Raw genomic sequence first — 22,672 nt, forward strand, 5'->3', positions numbered from 1 at the left:
GGTGGTTAGTGTTTAACGTTGACGATGGACTATTACAATCTGAAGATATCCTTGTAAGCTGAAGACTGACTATAAAATTAATGCTGTAGAACATGCATAATTTAGGGTTTGCTTCCTTGTAAGATTTTTATTGTTGTCAAACGTTTTCCGGTGAATGTTTGTATCTTAGTTCTATGTACAAATGTTTTGACACAATATTTTTTGTTTGTCCACAAGCTGAAAGAAATGTGAAAAAAACTGGACTACAGATTTGACTCTCTGACGTTCGCCTACCTTATTTCTTCGTTGATGGTCCTCGGTGTCGACGCACTCCATTGTTATACGTGCTGAAAAATGGGGGGATGGAAGTTCAGCACTGACTACTATAAATGATGTAGCCGACAGATGCACAGTTGCGTTTCACTGTTCTTTACTCTCACTGTTCACAACCCCCAAATATTACATAGTTATATGACCAGTTCACTATTGGTAAATGTTAATAGTCTGCAGGCAAACATCAGTATACTGCTACAATAGTTTGCTGTTGAACATACACTCCTGGAAATTGAAATAAGAACACCGTGAATTCATTGTCCCAGGAAGGGGAAACTTTATTGACACATTCCTGGGGTCAGATACATCACATGATCACACTGACAGAACCACAGGCACATAGACACAGGCAACAGAGCATGCACAACGTCGGCACTAGTACAGTGTATATCCACCTTTCGCAGCAATGCAGGCTGCTATTCTCCCATGGAGACGATCGTAGAGATGCTGGATGTAGTCCTGTGGAACGGCTTGCCATGCCATTTACACCTGGCGCCTCAGTTGGACCAGCGTTCGTGCTGGACGTGCAGACCGCGTGAGACGACGCTTCATCCAGTCCCAAACATGCTCAATGGGGGACAGATCCGGAGATCTTGCTGGCCAGGGTAGTTGACTTACACCTTCTAGAGCACGTTGGGTGGCACGGGATACAAGCGGACGTGCATTGTCCTGTTGGAACAGCAAGTTCCCTTGCCGGTCTAGGAATGGTAGAACGATGGGTTCGATGACGGTTTGGATGACCGTGCACTATTCAGTGTCCCCTCGAAGATCACCAGTGGTGTACGGCCAGTGTAGGAGATCGCTCCCCACACCATGATGCCGAGTGTTGGCCCTGTGTGCCTCGGTCGTATGCAGTCCTGATTGTGGCGCTCACCTGCACGGCGCCAAACACGCATACGACCATCATTGGCACCAAGGCAGAAGCGACTCTCATCGCTGAAGACGACACGTCTCCATTCGTCCCTCCATTCACGCCTGTCGCGACACTACTGGAGGCGGGCTGCACGATGTTGGGGCGTGAGCGGAAGACGGCCTAACGGTGTGCGGGACCGTAGCCCAGCTTCATGGAGACGGTTGCGAATGGTCCTCGCCGATACCCCAGGAGCAACAGTGTCCCTAATTTGCTGGGAAGTGGCGGTGCGGTCCCCTACGGCACTGCGTAGGATCCTACGGTCTTGGCGTGCATCCGTGCGTCGCTGCGGTCCGGTCCCAGGTCGACGGGCACGTGCACCTTCCGCCGACCACTGGCGACAACATCGATGTACTGTGGAGACCTCACGCCCCACGTGTTGAGCAATTCGGCGGTACGTCCACCCGGCCTCCCGCATGCCCACTATAAGCCCTCGCTCAAAGTCCGTCAACTGCACATACGGTTCACGTCCACGCTGTCGCGGCATGCTATCAGTGTTAAAGACTGCGATGGAGCTCCGTATGCCACGGCAAACTGGCTGACACTGACGGCGGCGGTGCACAAATGCTGCGCAGCTAGCGCCATTCGACGGCCAACACCGCGGTTCCTGGTGTGTCCGCTGTGCCGTGCGTGTGATCATTGCTTGTACAGCCCTCTCGCAGTGTCCGGAGCAAGTATGGTGGATCTGACACACCGGTGTCAATGTGTTCTTTTTTCCATTTCCAGGAGTGTATATAAGCAGTAAAAATATAACCTCACAGTTCACAGTTCTTGCAGAATAATAAGGTATGTGTGGCACTACTCAAATAACTTGAACAGAGATTGTCATTACTTGATCTAACACACGGCCTATTTGAGTTACAGTAGTTCCACTTTTAAGTTGATGCATTTTTTTCACTCGAACTGATACAGACTTCTCGTCTGAAAATCGGCGATGGACTGGCTGTCTTGGGACCAAAAATTGGGCCTTTATATATCCTCACAATAATAGGTACTAAAACTATACATAGTTTGATGTTCAAAGTTCACGAGTCCTTGTTTATTGTGTCCAAATAAAATAGTCCTCACCCAAAAGGGCACCATATATGTTGTTCGCCTGCTTTATTTCTGCGTTGATGGTTCTCAGTGTCGACGCACTCCATTGTTATACGGGCTGAAAAATGCGGGGATGGAAGTTCAGCACTGACTACTATAAATGATGTAGCCGACAGTTCCACAGTTTCGTTTCACTATTCTTTACTCTCACTGTTCACAACCCCCCAAATATTACACAGTTATACGGCCAGTTAACGATTGGTAAATGTTTATAGGTTGCAGGCAAACATCAGCATACTGCTACAATAGTTTGCTGTTGATCATTTATGAGTAGTAAAATTCTAACCACACAGTTCACAGCTCTTGCAGAATAATAAGGTACGTGTGACACTACTTCTCAAATAGCTTGAACAAACATTGTCATTACTTGATCTAACACACGGCCTATTTGTGTTACAGAAATACCACTGTTAAGCTGATGCACAGTTCTTGCAGAATAATAAGATACGTGTGACACTATTTCTCAACTAGCTTGAACAAACATTGTCATTACTTGATCTAACACACGGCCTATTTGTGTTACAGTAATACAACTGTTAAGCTGATGCATTGTTTTTACTCGTCTGAAAATCGGCCATGGACTGGCTGTCTTGGGACCAAAAATTGTGCCTTTATATATCCTCACAATAATAGGTACTGAGACTATACATAGTTTGATGTTTAATTTGCAGAAATTTCAATTAAAACATAACTCATTCAGTTAACTGAATACATCGAAAAATACCTCCTTTTTGACAGTTCCTCCTATCACAATGGTTGTTCCAAATATATCTTTAAATCATCAAATTAACAGATATAGTAACGCAAACAATGTTTTTGACAAATCTGGTAATTACTTTGGAATTAATTATGGACTGGCTTTGATAATATGTTTTCCAATGGAGCCAGATAAACACTTTAAGAATCCTAGTAGTTCTGCTTCCAAATGTTTATAATTAGTACACAATTTGTATTTGTTTATAAGTCAAGAATAAAATCTAAGTCACGAAACAATTACTGCTTTCACGCTGTGTAAAAGATATTAACTAGGAACAGTCAAAATAATTTAGGAAATTGATTACATAAACAAAACTAAGCACAAAACTAGATCTGGTGCTATATTTCTTAAGTCTGAGGGCCAACCTTTCTCTTTTAAGAAAATGGAGATTATACTTATTTATGTTTATGGTAATTAGTCAAAAATGAAAAAAATGAATTTAAGAAGACAGATGGCAAAGTAAGAGAGGAAGTAAAGAGATCCCAGCTTGCTTTGTCACAACTCGAGAGGGTAAATCTTGATAAAATTTGGAAACTAAATAATTAATTAAAAGGTTATGAAAAGCTTATGCTCTACATTGACATGTACATTATTACTCTGCAACACACACCTAACTATTTGGCAGGTTCTTCATACAACCACTTTCAGACTATTTCTCGAGTGTTCAGTATAGTGTAGTATTCCCTTTCGTGACCAAGCTCTACTATAATACATATTAATATAAAACGAACATTTATAGTAATTAAGTACTATTGTAAAATTACTTGCTGAGCAGAGGCGTCTTGAACGCAGGAACTGCACTGATATATGCGCTCCACGCTATACTTCTTCACTGCCTTTATTCTGTGGTTAACTCTCTTAATATGAATGTCAGATTTTTGTATGGATGTAAGTTTGAGTTGAGCTCTGTCTGTAAATTTGTCGATTTCTGTACCAAGTTTTACGTTAAAATGTGGAAAGGTGTTGTAAGAAGGCGATTGAAGAATTAATACAGTGTTATCCATGTAATTATACAGATGCAAGAATTGAAAGACCAACAAACTGTCTCTATCGTTTCATTGCTTGTGAGACGAAGTTTCATTTCTATCCCTACTCATTTCACTAATTAGTCATAAAGGTTCCAGATCGATAGCATGGGAGTGACACGCAGATGCCAGTTCAGTGTTTGAGCATACAGAATAGTCACTTGTCCGAGTGTTGTCCAGAAAGTAAGTTCCGATCCTTAACGAAATGAAGACCTCAGTGAAAATCAGAAATTTTTTATTGGTAACAGTTAGCTACACCTTCCACCTACTTTTTTACATAGTCGCCCCTCCGACTTAGGCATCTGTCATAGCTTTGTGCCAACTTCCCAATATCCTCGACATAAAAGATACCTGCCTATGTTCTCCACCAATTCTCTACGATTGTTTTGCAGCTCGTTGTTTGTGCCAAAATGTTGTCTTCATACCAGTGGGTCATGATGGCAGAGATGAAAATCAGGAGGAGCCACGTTCAGGCTGTACGGTGGGTGATCAAACACTTCCCATCGAAAACGCTGCAGAAGTGTCTTCATTGTCCCTGCAGTGTGAGGCCGAGAACTATCATGAAAAAAGACATGCATAGCAATTACGTTACGTGGGGTTGCATAAAATCAAGCGAAATCTCTCTACAGGCATCCATACTTGGCGTGAGACACTTTTATAGGCAACTTTACAGATTCAATGAGGGCTCAGAACTGCGAAGTGCAACGTTATGCAATCGATGGGCATACAAGAGGCGCTGCTCAAAATATCTGTGTGAATTTTCATTGGATTTACACTCTGATTTCAATTTCGCGATCGATCGGAAATTACTTTCTGGACATCTACCATATTTCTCTGAGACAACTTCCTACTTCCATATTCGGACACACCATGGGCAAAGTGTAGTTCACTGACCAGACTAATCTGTTTCTATTCCACGGTCATCGAGAAAGGGAACATTCCTCTATTTCAGGATTGGGAATTGGCTTAATTATTAAATGAGTATTGTAGGTAGGACATTTTACCACTCTCGAGTAGCACATGGGAAAACTGACACATAAATCCTTCCGAGCGAGCTCTGTTATCTCATATTTTATCACGATGGTCATCTCTTTCAGTGTAGTGCAGGCAGTCTCTTTAGCAGATTTGCTACATATTCTAAGTGTTCTGCCAATAAAAAGAAGTCTCTGATTCAACACTTAAGTTGTTCATAATTGTAATTGCTATGTATTTAGTTGAATCGACAACCTTTAATTTCTGAGTCGATTATCGTGTAACTGAAATTTAAAGGAAACTTTGTATTACTGGTGTGGAGAATCACACATTTTTTATTATTTACGGTGACTTTTCGCACTATGCATATTCCTCGTCTACACCATTCTGCAATTCTCATGGCTTTACTAGAAAGTAAAAGACTGCATCGTCTGCAAGCAGACTAAGAGAGCTGCTCAGATTGTCTCCTAAATACACACACCAATAAGAGTTTTGCATCACCTCGGTTCCGAGAGTTCTGGTAACTGTACAGAAAATTGGAATAGAGATCAACATAAACATCATTTCCGCCCTTTTTATTGCTCATAAGAACCACAAATTTTATGTAGTACCACCATACAGCGAGACCTTTAGAGGTGGTGGTCCTCTTTGCTGTACACACCGGTACCGCTAATACCCGGTGGCACGTCCTCTTGCATTGATGAATGCCTGTATCGTCTTAGCATACTATCCACAAGTTCATCAAGGCACTATTGGTCCAGATTGTCCCACTCCTCAACGGCGATTTGGCATAGATCCCTCAGAGTGGTTGGTGGGTCACGTCGTACATAAACTGCCCTTTTCAATGTATCCCAGGCATGTTCGATAGGGTTCATGTCTGGAGAACATGTCGGCCACTCTAGTCGAGCGATGTCGTTACCCTGAAGGGAGTCATTCACAAGATGTGCACAATGAGGGCTCGAATTGCATGCTTGCATTGTCGGTCGGAGGATAGCATACACGTATCGTACAGCCGTTACGGCGCCTTCCATGACCACCAGCGGCGTACGTCGGCCCCATATAATGCCATCCCAAAACTGCAGGGAACCTCTACCGTGGGCACTCGCTGGACAGTGTGTCTAAGGCTTTCAGCCTAAGGCTTTCAGTCTGACCTGGTTGCCTCCAAACATGTCTCCGACGATTATCTGGTTGAAGGCATATACGACACTCACCAGTGAAGAGAACGTGATGCCAATCCTGAGCGGTCCATTCGGCATCTTGTTGGGCCCATCTGCACCGCGCTGCATGGTGTCGTGTTTGCAAAGATGGACCTCGTCATGGACGTCGGGAGTGAAGTTGCACATCATGCAGCCTATTGTGCACAGTATGAGCCGTAACCTGACATCCTGTAGGTCCACGAAAAGCATTATTCAACATGGTGGCGTTGCTGTCAGGGTTCCACCGAGCCATAATCCAAAGGTAGCAGTCATCCACTTTCAGTAGTAGCCCTCGGGCGGCCTGAGGGAGGCATGTCATCGACAGTTCCTGTCTCTCTATATATCCTCCCTGTCCGAACAACATCGCTTTGGTTCACTCCGAGAACCCTGGACACTTCCCTTGTTGAGAGCTCTTCCTGGCACAAGTAACAACGCGGACGTGATCGAATCGCGGTGTTGACCGTCTAGGAATGGTTGAACTACAGACAACACGAGCCGTGTACCTCCATCCTGGTGGAATTACTGAAACTCATCGGCTGTCGGACCCCCTCCGTCGAATAGGCGCTGCTCATGCATGGTTGTTTACAACTTTGGCGGGTTTAGTGACATCTCTGAACAGTCGAAGGGACGGTGGTTGTGATACAATATCCACAGTCAACGTCTATCTTCAGGAGTTCTGGGAACGGGGGTGGTGCAAAACTTTTTTTGATGTGTGTAGTTCGTGGACATGAGTTCATAATTAGTGTTCAAGTTTCAAAACACGGTAGAAAGAGAAATGTATGGCGCTGAACGCGTCTTAACAGAAATGGGCTCGCTACGGATGACAGATGAATCACAATTCGACAGCTGTGATATGAGTTGCCCACTGGACCACCCGTACTGTTCATGTACATGACTGTACAGTTTCGGCGGTAACAGTTGTGGCACTGGTAGTTAGGTAAGCCCACCCACCACAACAAGGTCGCACGACATCGGATGGAAAAACCTGTTTTTCACTGTCCTAAAGCCAAAAACCACACAAAAAGCAAAATGACATCACTTTTTTATTGTCTTGGGGCTAACAACCGCAAAAAGACAAAATGACATCTCTTTCTAATTGTCGTCAGAGAGGCGCGAGACATGTTCAATATGCTGTACACCGTTTCGTGCCACAAGTTGACATCGAGAAACAGCTTATTCCACAATAGATCGGAGTGTCTCGGGGCTCACGTTCAGAATGCTTTGCGCAACGCGCGCCTACAATTCAGCTACGTTCGCAACTGAAACACTGAACAGAATGTCTTTCAGGTAACCCCAAAGGCAGAAGTCAAATGGATGAAGTTCACGTCATCTGGACGGCCATGCTATAGGAAAATGACGGTTGATAATTATAGTATTTCCGAAATGCCTCTGCAGCAACCGCTGCACTGGCTGTCCATTGCGCAGGGGCGTCATATTGCATGAAAATGATACTACCCACACATTCACGCTGTGGGAGGGTTGGAATGACTTTGGTGAGCAAAAGACTCTCATAGCGTTTACAAGTGACGGTACAGTACATAGAACCCGCAGGAATCGTCTACTTAAAAAACACGGCTCTACAATAAATGATGCCGTCAACCCGCACCACACAGTCAACATTGCAGAATGAAGCGGTAACCATTGATGTGCATGCGGATTTTCCATTGCCCATGTTCAGCAATTCTGGGTATTGACACCTCCTTGGAGATGGAAATTGACGTCATCCGTCCACAGAATGTTCCGTGGCCACTCATTTTCCACTTCCACGAGAGCAAGAAATTACAGGGGGAATGTTTGTTTCATTGACAGGTCAGCAAAATGGTTCAAATGGCTCTAAGCACTATGGGACATCTGAGGTCATCAGAACTAATTAAATCTAACTAACCTAGACACATCACACACATACATGCCCGAAGCAGGAATCGAACCTGCGACCGCAGCAGCAGCGCGGTTCCGGACTGAAGCGCCTAGAAGCGCTCGGCCACAGCGGCCGGCGGCAGGTCAGCAGGAAGCAACTCCTGAACATAGGTGATTTTCTATAGACAGCAAAGCAGGATGTTTTGTAGGATTTTATGGCACCGTGTTCACAGGCATGCCCAACGCTCGGGCAATTCCCCGTGCACAGCATGTTTGTACACCACCGCTCGACCCCTCCTGCAATGCTGTGGCCACATCTTCGACAGACCCTCTGACCAATTGCTTTCCTTCCTCTGCCAATTTGTAGTTCAAAAGAACCTATCTTTTTCTAAATTTGTTATAATTTTCTCTATATCCTTAGCAAACATCGGACCAACGCAGTTTCTCATACCCTTGAGTGTCTGGAACTTCTGCAGGGCTACTGGAGCACAAGTTACCATTCTTATAAAAGAGCTTTCCCAGCAGCGAGCGGTTCTTCATGGAGAACATATTTTGACACATTTTCGTATTTTTGTTTCTGTTCTGTGACGTTTATCCTTGTGTAAATAATACGCTTTCTAATTGTGACGTCATTCTGAGCTGCGGTTCTCTTTATACAGCGGTTTGAAACTGGAACTTAAGTTATGGACACCTTGTAGATTAAGATCGGCAGAGGGTCTATAACACTAGCTCGGAAAGCCCGATACATCACGTTTCACTAGACGACTGTGATTTCTCTGACAAGAAATCACGAGTCACACAGATTTTCTCGTGGTTTTTAATCTTGGACATGCCCATAAGTGAGCTACGTCCTGTTTGCCCCTAGTTCTTCGAGTACGTTTATTACACCTGTGGTGGGGGCCACATAAAGCGCTTGCTGATTATGGCCTGACTGAAAGCAGCGGCAGGAAGGATCCGATCAAGAGGGTGCCACCAAGTTTAATGAGGCAATTCTCTGCAGTGGCAGCGGCTCGGGTAAGTGGCTGTATGCACCAATAACAGAAAGCAAACAGGCGGCGGCAGTTTACGAGCGTTCTACACTATACCGAAGCTAGAGGCTTTCGCTGTGGCCGCGGTTGGCACAACACGGGAGCTCACGCTCTGAGAGCCGGTCATTATCCGCCAAGTGTTGTTGGAGGGGTGCGCAAACACGCCTCGACACTCCCTAGCAGAGACTGCCGCCCGGCGGGACCACACGTGGCGCACTGATTCGGTAATTAACGCGTCAGCGGCACCCGTGCTCGGGCCACTTGCCGGTCTATCTCTACTAAAGGAGCTGAAGTGCACGGTCACGGGACAGTTTCGTGTTCTACTTCAGTGAAATTCTTCTGCTTCAACATGTGCATTTATACAGAATAGGCATACTAATTAGGGGAACACGGTGACTGCCTCGTACATGAAATTTTTGTATTATGTTTTCGCCTTAGTTCGCACAAATACTCTCATAACCTGCTTAGGCTTCTTAGTAAGCCGTCATCAGATCTACAGAATGATCGAAAAGCCGCACACTCCGACTGCATTTTACCACGTTTGAAGTCACTTCGCGGAGCACGTTGATACTGAAGCTGATTAAGTATTTAGCGACAGCCAACAGCTAAGGTCATCAGTTTCCTATTCCAGGGCCATTTATACCAGTAGACAAGAGTAGGTGGCCGCCCAGGGCGGCAAAATTTTATCGTTGGCAAAGGGTGAAAAAATTAATTTCAAATCAAACAGCTATAAATTGGGCAAATTAAGAAAAATGAAAAAGTCGAAGAATTAACGTACCGAATTGTTTTCAAAAGCATACAAAGCAGTTACTTAATAAGTCTTTACTTACTTTGACGAAAACGAACAAATTGCCTCTTCCTACCTCAAAACTAAAGAAAGCTAGTGACTACGAAACGAAATGGAAAAAACAGTTTTGTTTTCTTGAATGAAGGTTTAACAACTACCGTGAGTAACTTAATGGGCTAAAAGTAGTCGCTCATCCCTAACCTAGCGCCGCTGGCTACAGGGAAAGGAATGAGCAGTACCTTTACTCAAACACATCACTGCTTCAAAGGGATTTGAACCCAGACCTATCTCTGACGAATGATCAGATGTGAGTTGCTTTGGCACTGCGGCATCAGGATGGCTAACAAAGAGTTGTATAACTCAATAGAAAAGGCAAACAAGGCGTCATTTATTTATTTAACCAGTGTTTCAATTATTTTGGGAAATTGAAAAAACTGAGGATATAAAATAAGAAATTGAGGACGTTTGTTGCCTTCAATCAGTTTTAAAGGAACGGAGGAAAAAGTATGAAAATTAATGTCTGTCCTCAGAAAATGACATCTGGTCACCTCAGTTTAACGATGGGAAGTATGATAGGAAACTTGCACTGCTCTGTCATTGGATGTTGGTGGTGGAAGGTGGAGGGATATCTGGGAGACAGATGGTAATAAGAAAGAGGGGGCGTCACTTTCCAATTCTCACTTCTCACTTAGGGCGGCAAAACACCTAGAATGGCCGTGTTCTATTCACCTCCCCCCCCCCCCCCCCAGGACAGAAGTCTGTGTACAAGTGTCAGAAATTGCTTGTGTACCGTGTATATGATACCATGTATATGACGCAGAATATGGGAACCAGCACGCTGTTCACCCAGTGGGATGTGAGAAACCGCCTAAAAACCACATCTACGCTGGCCAACACACTGAGCTCTTGTCGTTAATCCGCCTGGCAGACTCGGTAGAGGGCAGGCATTCCTCCCCATTCCGGAAGCGGTCGCGTTAACAAGCGCAGATATCGGGGAGGGTTATTAAAATCTTCAGTCCCACGAGCGTGTGTGGCTAATTTTTATAGCTTCCTCGTTTGAGATAGCAGCACAGGAAGAAGTCTGGAGACGTTAAATCAGGGGAACTTCAATCACCAAAAAATTCGTTTACAAAGGGAATTGTTCCATTAGATTTTTCGACAAGTGGCACCGTCCAGATGCAAACAACGACATCGTTCATCTGCCTCATGAAAAGAAATAAACTACGTAATCATGTCGTGGTACTTGCTTATGAAAGGCATGTCGATGCTCGGTTGACCAAATTGTTGTTTTAATTGTTCACTAATACTCTTAAAGTGAAACTATGCCTCATCAGTGAAGAAAAAATGATCCAGTTCTGTGATGATCAAAGCAATGTACAGTACGCTTCACGCTTTATTTCATTCGGTGCCTTCACTTAGTGCACGCTATTAACATTATGTGCAAGAAATGTTAATTTCTGCATCCCTTTCTGACCATCACCATGCGAAATCTGAGATTGAACAGCTGGTCTCCTCAAACTTTTTGAAGACGAAAACAGCATAACACCCCTCTCTTGAGTCACTTAGGCTTCTGGTAAAATGACCATTCTCCCATTGTCCTCTTGTCTGCAACTGATCCGCAATTCTGGAAACTGGTATTTAACGTCGTTATTATTGAGCTGTTTGGTACTGCGGCGCCTGGATACTTCCCACGAAAAGCGACTGCAACACATGCATATAAACGACAGGCAAAATACAGAACTGCGCAGAGTCACAGAAGTCATGTGACTTGTTACATTGGCATCTTGGTTTGTTGTCGGTAATACATGTAGTGCTGCCTTGCAATGGCTGATCGAACATATGCCATGGAACCTCCGATTATAGACACATTTGTTTTCAAATGTCCGAATTTTTCATCACACTGTACATCTACGCTACAAGAACCAGAAGTTTCCTGTAAGAATTGAAATGTTTAACGCTTATCAAAGAGATTTCTGTTAGAACGAGAGAAAAAGGTGGGATAAAACTACTGATTGCCTGAAGCTACATGGTACATTATTTTTAGAGGTTATGATCGGTAACAAACTCGCAAATAGTGGACATCTGCCGTAACTGGAGACATTATACACTCCTTTCAAAAGGGAAAAACTAGATGTAACATATTGTGATAGTTATAACATACGCCATAACAACTACTTGTCAATGCTCAATCCTGAATTTGTACTGGTGGATAGCAGGGAGGAGGTCGGTTGTAATTTGGTGCAACGTGAGACATCTGGAGAAGCACGGTAAGAGATAGGAGGGTAGGATTATATTGTTTTTGATGATAGAGGGAGTGGGTGTGTAGGTTCTTTGTTGATTCTCGCGGATTTCATGCACATCCTGTGTCCAAGTGCACCATCATGGTTCCTATGAACTTCCACATCGATAAAGTGCAGAACACAGTATTTTTGTGTTTCCACCGAAACTTGGATGTTAGCATACTGTTTGTTAAGAAAGTGGTAAAAATTAGAATTTTTCTTCTCTGCGTGGTCATGTGACAAAAGCCGACCGAAATTCAGGGCAGAACAGCGACAATGAAGCGCTGATTCTACGATTGCCTCTATAAAGAAGCCCGCTGCAGCTCGTTGTCATAAATTCATTTCAAAAACATAAAAGTTTGGTTCAATATTCTTGCTACAGAAAACAGGTCCGGCCGCCCGGTGTGGCCGTGCGGTTAAAGGCGCTGCAGTCTGGAACCGCAAGACCGCTACGGTCGCAGGTTCGAATCCTGCCTCGGGCATGGATGTTTGTGATGTCCTTAGGTTAGTTAGGTTTAACTAGTTCTAATTGGTAGCTGGTATCCATGTAGCAGGTGATCGGTGTTATGATCTGCTTTATGTCTCTCAAGTTTGGCTGCGACTTCACGCCTTATGTCTGGAGGAGCAATACCTGCTAGTTTATGGAGTTTATCAATAGGTGTAGCTTTGAGGCATCCCGTTACTGTCCTGCAGGTTTCGTTCAGGGCCACATCAACCTGCTTTGCATGAGATGACTTGTACCATACAGGACATGCGTATTCAGCTGCGGAATAACACAAGGCCAAGGCTGATGTTCTTAGTAGTTTGGGATCTGCACCCCAAACGCTGCCAGTGAGCTTCCGCAGGATGTTGTTACGAGCAGCAACTTTCTGCTGAGGAGGAGCTTCATGAGAACTACTACACCCCTCACCGGTCGGACTGGAGCAGCCAGACTATCTCAGTGGACAGCAAAATCTGACAGTAACGATTGGATGACTCCTTCTGAGACCCTTCCTCCTGGTGGAAATCAAGTCTGGACAGTGTGGAAGTCTCTAAATCGGCTCAGGAGTGGCGTCGGACGAACTAAGGACAATCTGTTTAAATGGGGCTTCATGAAGGAATCTTCCACCTTGTGTGACTGCGGAGAAGAACAGACAACCAAACATTTAATTAACTGTCCTAGATGTCCTGTATCATGTTCCACACAAGAGCTTGTTGATGTTTCAGACAATGCTGCTGCCGTTGCACAATTTTGGGCTAATACCGTTTAGTTTGTTCTTTTATGATTTGACCTGATTTGTTATATTGTATATATTGTAAATATTGTTGTAATGTTTTTGACTCGAAATAAATAAATAAAAACTAGTTCTAAGTTCTAGGGGACTAATGACCTCAGCAGTTGAGTCCCATAGTGCTCAGAGCCATTTGAACCATTTTTGAAAACAGGTCCACTCACCTTTCGGTGAACTTCTCTTCTTCTGTAGTCCAGTCCTGTGCAGTCCAATCCACAGCTGACCGGTTAGAAAAGGGGTGATGTTCGTCGGCTAGAGAAAACTGTAGCGGAAGTTTACAGCACTAAATGTCTCTACAGGTTACTTCGAATGTTTTCTGATATTAGCTTAAACTGAGCTATTGAAGGACGCATAGCTTTTTGAGTGAAAACTTCGAAATATTGCTACTTCTTTTATACAAAACACCGCAAAGTCCATGCTACTCCGAAGTTACCGTTTTGTCATTCACACGCCATCACAGTCACTCACAATAGCCGGGTTTTGGTAGTCAACCGAACCTGTTACGGAAAGGTTGCAAAACGGATTGTCTCTGATAGAAAGCTCGTTCCGATATTCCACAACTCGACCACTTTGATTTTCAGTTATCGGTCCTGACTTACACAACATGCACCGCGGATTTTAGTTAATTCAGTAGTCACGGTTTACGTGCTCGTCTTTATCGCTCGCTCACGATTACTTTGCAGCACTCTGTGATCAAGTTTAACTCATAATTCCGTAAAATTATTACATCTATTCAGAGCTTCCAAAGTACACAAGGCTGAAACTTCCTGAAGATTAAAACTGTGTGCCGGACCGAGACTCGAACTCGGGACCTTTGCCTTTCGCGGGCAAGTGCTCTACCAACTGAGCTACCCAAGCACAACTCACGCGCCGTCCTCACAGCTTTACTTCTGCCAGTACCTCGTCTCCTACCTTCCAAACTTTACAGAAGCTCTCCTGCGAACCTTGCAGAACTAGCACTCCTGAAAGAAATGATATTGCGGAGACATGCCTGTGGCTACAGCCTGGGGGATGTTTCTAGAGTGAAATTTTCACTCTACAGTGGAGTGTGCGCTGATATGAAGCACTTGGCCGCGAAAGGCAAAGGTCCCGAGTTCGAGTCTCGGTCCGGCACACAGTTTTAATCTGCCAGGACGTTTCATATCAGCGCACACTCCGCTGTAGAGTGAAAATTTCATTCTACACAAGGCTGAGCTCCGAACTTCATCTGGATTCCTCAGAGCATTTCTTTAACCCGCATAATACCCACGAATGTACAATACTCTCCTCTGACTGTCTGATATACACTGATCAGCCAGAACATTACGACCACCTACGTAATAGCCGGTAAGTCCACCTTCGCCATGGGCAACAGCGGCGACGCGTCGTGGCATGGAAGCAGTGAGGCCTTGGTATGTCTCTGGAGGGAGTTGGCACCATATCTGCACACAGAAGTCATCTAATTCCTGTAAATTTCCGGGAGGGTTGCGATGAGCTCTGACGCCAGGTTCAATCACATCCCAGATGTGTTCGATCGGGTTTAGATCTGGGGAGCTAGGAAGAGGGGGTCGGGGGGGTGCAGCACATCAATTGGAAGTCGCCACTGTGTTCCTCGAATTATTCCATCACTCTCCTGGGCTGGTGACATCACACATTTTCTTGTTCAAAAATGCCACTGCTGTCGGGAAACACGATCGTCGTGAAGAGGTGTACTTGGTCTGCAACCAGTGTACTATATTCCTTGGCCGTCGTGGTGTCTTGCACGAGCTCCACTGGACCCCATGGATGCCCACGTGAATGTTTCTCAGAGCGTAATGAAGCCGCCGCCAGCTTGTCTCTGTGCTGCCGTACAGGTGTCAAGAAGTTTCCCCCTTGAAGACGACGGATTCGCACCCTCCCATCATCATGGTGAAGAAAGTATCGGGATTCGTCAGACCATGAAACGCTCTGCCACTGCGCCAACGTCAATTGCCGATGGTCACATGCCTATTTCAGTCATAGCTGCTGATGTCGCGGTGTTGACATTGGCACATGCTTGGGTTCAAATGGCTCTGAGCACTATGGGACTTAACTTCTGAGGTCATCAGTCCCCCAGAACTTAGAACTACTCAAACCTAACTAACCTAAGGACATCACACACACCCATGCCCGAGGCAGGACTCGAACCTGCGACCGTAGCGGTCGCGCGGTTCCAGACTGTAGCGCCTAGAGCCGCTCGGTCACTCCGGCCGGCCATGCTTGGATCGTCGGCTGCGAAGGCCCATCGTTAACAGTGTTCGGTGCACTGTGTGTTCAGACACACTTGTATTCTGCCCACCACTAAAGTCTGGTGTTAGTTCTACCACAGCCCGCCACCTGTCCTGCTTTACCATTGCAACCTACTACATCTAACATCTGTAATGTCGGGTGGCCGCCCAACCCCTCGACGTCTGGGCGTGGTTTCACCTCGGTTTCACCACATGTTGAAGACACTCATCACTGCACTCCTGGAACAGCCGACATGTCGTGTACTTTTGGAAATGGTTGTGCCGAGACTGTGAACCATGACAACCTACCCTCGGTTAAACCCAGATAGATCGCGCGCTTTCCCCATTCTACACGTGTACACCACTGTCACTCAAACTACATGAACCGTGATCGTGTCTGAATAGCAGGCATTTCTTGTCAGGTAACGCTGCTATCGCCTTCATGGGTTCATATCGATAATATGTCGCTGGTCATAATATCCTGGCTGATCAGTGTACAGCATAGCCTATGATATATCACTATATACGCGCACTATCCTGCGTCTTCTACAATGAACCATTCGCAACATACACTACTGGCCATTAAAATCGCTACACCAAGAAGAAATGCAGATGATAAACGGGTATTCATTGGACAAATATATTATACTAGAACTGACATGTGAATATATTTTCACACAATTTGGGTGCATAGATCCTGAGAAATCAGTGCCCAGAACAACAACCTCAGCCCTAATAACGGCCTTGATACGCCTGGGCATTGAGTCAAACAGAGCTTGGATGGCGTGTACAGGTACAGCTGCCCATGCAGCTCCAACACGAGACCACAGTTCATCAAGAGTAGTGACTGGCGTACTGTGACGAGCCAGTTGCTCAGCCACCAATGACCAGACGTTTTCAGTTGGTGAGAGATCGGGAGAATGTGCTGGCCAGGGCAGCAGTCGAACATTTTCTGTATCCAGAAAGGCCCGTACAGGACCTGCAACAGGCGGTCGTCCATTATCTTGCTGAAATGTAGGGTTTCGCAGGGATCGAATGAAGGGTAGTGCCACGGGTCGTAACACATCTGAAACGTAACGTCCACTGTTCAAAGTGCCGTCAATGCGAACAAGAGGTGACCGAGACGTGTAACCAATGGCACCCCATACCATCAGTAACTTGAAACGGGCCTTAGCTACGTTCTCTGTTTCATCGCTAAAAAGGCTAGCGAAACCAGGACAGGACGAATTTGCATGTACTCGTCAGGATACGACCGTAAACAGTCGGACATATCCGGATAAAGCCGGGCGCCGGGCAACTCTGATGTTTTTGTCAAAATATTTACCATTTTAACTACGCATTTTAAAAATAAACACATGTTCGTTAGGGTTCATGTCTGGAGAACATGCTGGCCACTCTAGTCGAGCGATGTCCTTATACCGAAGGAAGTCATTCACAAGATGTGCACGATGGGGTGTGTATTGTCGTCCCTGAAGACAAACGCCTCGCCAATATGCTGCCGATATGGTTGTACTATCGGTCGGAGGATGGCATTCACGTATCGTACAGCCGTTACGGCGCCTTCCATGACCACCAATGGCGTACGTCGGCCCCACATAGTGCCACCCCAAAACTGCAGGGAACCTCCACCTTGGGCACTCGTTGGACAGTGCGTCTAAAGCGTTCAGCCTGACCGGGTTACTTCCAAACACGTCTCCGACGATTGTCTGGTTGGGTCAAATGGCTCTGAACACTATGGGACTTAACTTCTGAGCTCATCAGTCCCCTAGAAGTTAGAACTACTTAAACCTAACTAACCTAAGGACATCACACACAACCATGCCCGAGGCAGGATTCGAACCTGCGACCGCAGCGGTAGCGCGGTTCCAGACTGTAGCGCCTAGAACTGCTCGGCCACTCCGGGCGGCAGATTGTCTGGTTGACTGCATATGCGACACTCATCGGTGAAAAGAACGTGATGCCAATCCTGAGCGGTCCATTCGGCATGTTGTTGGTCCCATTTGTGCCGCGCTGCCTGGTGTCGTGTTTGCAAGGATGGACCTCGACATGGACGTCGGGAGTGAAGCTGAACATCATGCAGCCTATTGTGCACAGTTTGAGTCGTAACACGACGTCATGTGGCAGCATAAAGGCATTATTCAACATGGTGACGATTCTGTCAGGGTTCCTCGCAGCCATAATCTGTAGCTCCTGCACGGTTGTTTACATCTTTGGGGGGGGTTTTGTGACATCTCTGAACGGTGAAATGGACTGTCTCTGATACAATATCCACAGTCAAGGTCTATTTTCAGGAGTTCTGAAAACCGGGAAGTTTATAAAAGTGAATCTGTCTCCCTTCGTGGATATTCATCTTCGCTGCCCAGGAAACCCCTAAAATCCAGAAGATCAGCACGTGAAGGAGGAGTCCAGATGGTCTCCCCTTGGTTCAACCGGGGCGCTGAATGGAAACGTGAGTGGAAAGCCCGGAACCACGAACTCATTTGGAATCTAAGTGTTAAAGTGCCAGGCGTTCATCATTCGAGAGTACAGCTTAACAAATACCAGACTGGAAATGTATATGCAGGTACAACATGTGCAAGTGGAACATTTACACCGACAGTAAGTGCGACAGTGATGATATTCAGGTAATGAGCCAAATAGTACATGAGAGTGTAGACCGGGTTACTAAGTCTCTATATGCTTGACGAGAAGTGAATGAGAGATTTTGCTTGTCACCGTTTTGTCTTGTCAGATTTTGATGGACAAATAAGCCGATAAATTTCGCTGACTTTTTAATTAATTGATGTATTGGCCATGCCTGCTACCTCGGAACACGTGGCTGCTTAAGCAATACGAATCGGTGGTTGGAAACGTAGTTATAACTTTATTCGACTCTCTCTCTCTCTCTCTCTCTCTCTCTCTCTCTCTCTCTCTATGTAAAGGGGACTGCACGGGCCAGCTGTTGAGACTTCTCTACGTGCTCTGTACGTCTCCGGAAAGCCTCCTGGTTACAAGTGCGCTAACAAACGTTTCTATGGTGGTGTTAAGAGCCAGGTGCTCTAGTGGAATGAGTCGTCCGACATTCGTGTTCAGTTTGGCCTTTTTAATATTTGTATAGTGTAAATACACTGAAGCGCCAAAGAAACTGATATAGGCATTTGTATTCACCTACAGAGATATGTAAACAGGCAGAATACGGCGCTGCAGTTGGTAACACCCATGCAGGGTGTTACAAAAAGGTACGGCCAAACTTTCAGGAAACATTCCTCACACACAAATAAAGAAAAGATGTTATGTGGACATGTGTCCGGAAACGCTTAATTTCCATGTTAGAGCTCATTTTAGTTCTTCCACCTACGCTCAATGGAGCACGTTATCATGATTTCATACGGGATACTCTACCTGTGCTGCTAGAACATGTGCCTTTACAAGTACGACACAACGTGTGGATCATGCACGATGGAGCTCATGCACATTTCAGTCGAAGTGTCCGTACGCTTCTCAACAACAGATTCGGTGACCGATGGATTGGTAGAGGCGGACCAGTTCCATGGCCTCCACACTCTCCTGACCTCAACCCTCTTGACTTTCATTTATGGGGGCATTTGAAAGCTCTTGTCCACGCAACCCCGGTACCAAATGTAGAGACTCTTCTTGCTCGTATTGTGGACGGCTGTGATACAATACGCCATTCTCCAGGGCTGCATCAGCGCATCAGGGATTCCATGCGACGGAGGGTGGATCTCGCTAACGGAGGCCATTTTGAACATTTCCTGTAACAAAGTGTTTGAAGTCACGATGGTACGTTCTGTTGCTGTGTGTTTCCATTCCATGATTAATGTGATTTGAAGAGAAGTAATAAAATGAGCTCTAACATGGAAAGTAAGCGTTTCCGGACACATGTCCACATAACATACACTCCTGGAAATGGAAAAAAGAACACATTGACACCGGTGTGTCAGACTCACCATACTTGCTCCGGACGCTGCGAGAGGGCTGTACAAGCAATGATCACACGCACGGCACAGCGGACACACCAGGAACCGCGGTGTTGGCCGTCGAATGGCGCTAGCTGCGCAGCATTTGTGCACCGCCGCCGTCAGTGTCAGCCAGTTTGCCGTGGCATACGGAGCTCCATCGCAGTCTTTAACACTGGTAGCATGCCGCGACAGCGTGGACGTGAACCGTATGTGCAGTTGACGGACTTTGAGCGAGGGCGTATAGTGGGCATGCGGGAGGCCGGGTGGACGTACCGCCGAATTGCTCAACACGTGGGGCGTGAGGTCTCCACAGTACATCAATGTCGTCGCCAGTGGTCGGCGGAAGGTGCACGTGCCCGTCGACCTGGGACCGGACCGCAGCGACGCACGGATGCACGCCAAGACCGTAGGATCCTACACAGTGCCGTAGGGGACCGCACCGCAACTTTCCAGCAAATTAGGGACGCTGTTGCTCCTGGGGTATCGGCGAGGACCATTCGCAACCGTCTCCATGAAGCTGGGCTACGGTCCCGCACACCGTTAGGCCGTCTTCCGCTCACGCCCCAACATCGTGCAGCCCGCCTCCAGTGGTGTCGCGACAGTCGTGAATGGAGGGACGAATGGAGACGTGTCGTCTTCAGCGATGAGAGTCGCTTCTGCCTTGGTGCCAATGATGGTCGTATGCGTGTTTGGCGCCGTGCAGGTGAGCGCCACAATCAGGACTGCATACGACCGAGGCACACAGGGCCAACACCCGGCATCATGGTGTGGGGAGCGATCTCCTACACTGGCCGTACACCACTGGAGATCGTCGAGGGGACACTGAATAGTGGATGGTACATCCAAACCGTCATCGAACCCATCGTTCTACCATTCCTAGACCGGCAAGGGAACTTGCTGTTCCAACAGGACAATGCACGTCCGCATATGTCCCGTGCCACCCAACGTGCTCTAGAAGGTGTAAGTCAACTACCCTGGCCAGCAAGATCTCCGGATCTGTCCCCCATTGAGCATGTTTGGGACTGGATGAAGCGTCGTCTCACGCGGTCTGCACGTCCAGCACGAACGCTGGTCCAACTGAGGCGCCAGGTGGAAATGGCATGGCAAGCCGTTCCACAGGACTACATCCAGCATCACTACGATCGTCTCCATGGGAGAATAGCAGCCTGCATTGCTGCGAAAGGTGGATATACACTGTACTAGTGCCGACATTGTGCATGCTCTGTTGCCTGTGTCTATGTGCCTGTGGTTCTGTCAGTGTGATCATGTGATGTATCTGACCCCAGCAATGTGTCAATAAAGTTTCCCCTTCCTGGGACAATGAATTCACGGTGTTCTTATTTCAATTTCCAGGAGTGTATTTTCTTTCTTTGTGTGTGAGAAATGTTTCCTGAAAGTTTGGCCGTACCTTTTTGTTACACCCTGTATAAGACAACAAGTGTCTGGCGCAGTTGTTAGAACGGTTAATGCTGTTACAATGAAAGTTTATCAACATTTAAGTGAGTTTGAACGTAGTGTTATTGTCGGCGCATGGGAGCGATGGGACACAGTATCTCCGAGGTAGCGATGAGGTGAAGATTATTCCGTACGACGATTTCACTAGTGTACCGTGAATATCAGGAATTCGCTAAAACATCAAATCACCAACATCGCTGCGGCGGAAAAAGATTCTGCAAGAACGGGACCAACGACGACTGAAGAGAATCGTTCAAAGTGACAGAAGTGCAACCTTTCCGCAAACTGCTACAGATTTCAGTGCTAGGCCATCAACAAGTGCAAGCCATTCAACGAAACATCATCGATATGACCTTTCGGGGCCGAAGGCCCACTCTTGTACCCTTGATGACTGCACGATACAAAGCTTTACGCCTCACCTGAGCCCGTAAACACCGACATTGCACTGTTGGTGACTGGAAACATGTTGCCTGGTCGAACGAGTCTCGTTTCAAATCGTATCGAGCGGATGGACGTGTACGAGTATGCAGACAACCTCATGAATGCATGGACGCTGCATGTCAGCAGGGGACTGTTCAAGCTGGTGAAGGCTCTGTAATGGTGTGGAACGTGTACAGTTGGAAAGATATGAGGCCCATGATACGACTCTGACAGGTGACAGGTGTGTAAGCAACCTGTCTGGTCACCTGCATATATTGATGTCCATTGTGGTTTTCAACGGACTTGGGCAATTACAGCAGGACAGTGCGACATACCACACGTCCAGAATTGCTACAGAGTGGCTCAAGGAACACTCTTCCGGGTTTAAACACTTCCGCTGACCATCAAACTCCCCAGAAATGAACATAATTGAGTATATTTGGGATGCCTTGCAACGTACTGTTCAGAGGAGGTCTCCACCGCCTCTTACTCTTACGGATTTATGGACAGCCTTGCAGGATTTATGATGGCAGTTCCCTCCAGCACTACTTGAAGCATTAGTCGAGTCAATGCCACGTCGTGTCGCAGAGCTTCTGCGTGCTCGCGGGGGCCCTACACGATATTAGGAAGTTGTACCAGTTTCTTTATCTTTTTAGTGTAGCTACATGAGCATATGCTTTTATTAAGTGTCTAGTGAATTTGCTGTTGTAATTGATGCATACCATTATGATAGCAACCACGTGTTTTCGGCCACAAGATATCCCTATCAATCATCAAACATAAAAAAATATAGGCGGTGGCACTATGCATGTACGTGGGAAAACAGCAGTCTAGTACGTATGTCGTTGTTTTGGAACGTTCTGATGATTTCGCTTTGATAAGTGCATGTGGCTTTTGAAGTTACGCATTTCGAGAAGCAATTTGACAGATTAGTTCCACTAGTACGTTAAAAATGAAGTAAAAGCCTCAACTCTATAAGCACTACTAGTCTTCTGCTATGTAACAGCGGGTCGTTGTGGCCGAGCGGTTCTAGGCGCTTCAGTCCGGAACTGCGCTGCTGCTACGGTCGCAGGTTAGAATCCTTCCTCGGGCATGGATGTATGTGATGTCCTCAGGTTAGTTAG

This window comes from Schistocerca americana, chromosome 4 (genome assembly GCF_021461395.2).
Source record: "Schistocerca americana isolate TAMUIC-IGC-003095 chromosome 4, iqSchAmer2.1, whole genome shotgun sequence".
In the NCBI taxonomy this organism is placed as follows: Eukaryota; Metazoa; Arthropoda; class Insecta; order Orthoptera; family Acrididae; genus Schistocerca; species Schistocerca americana.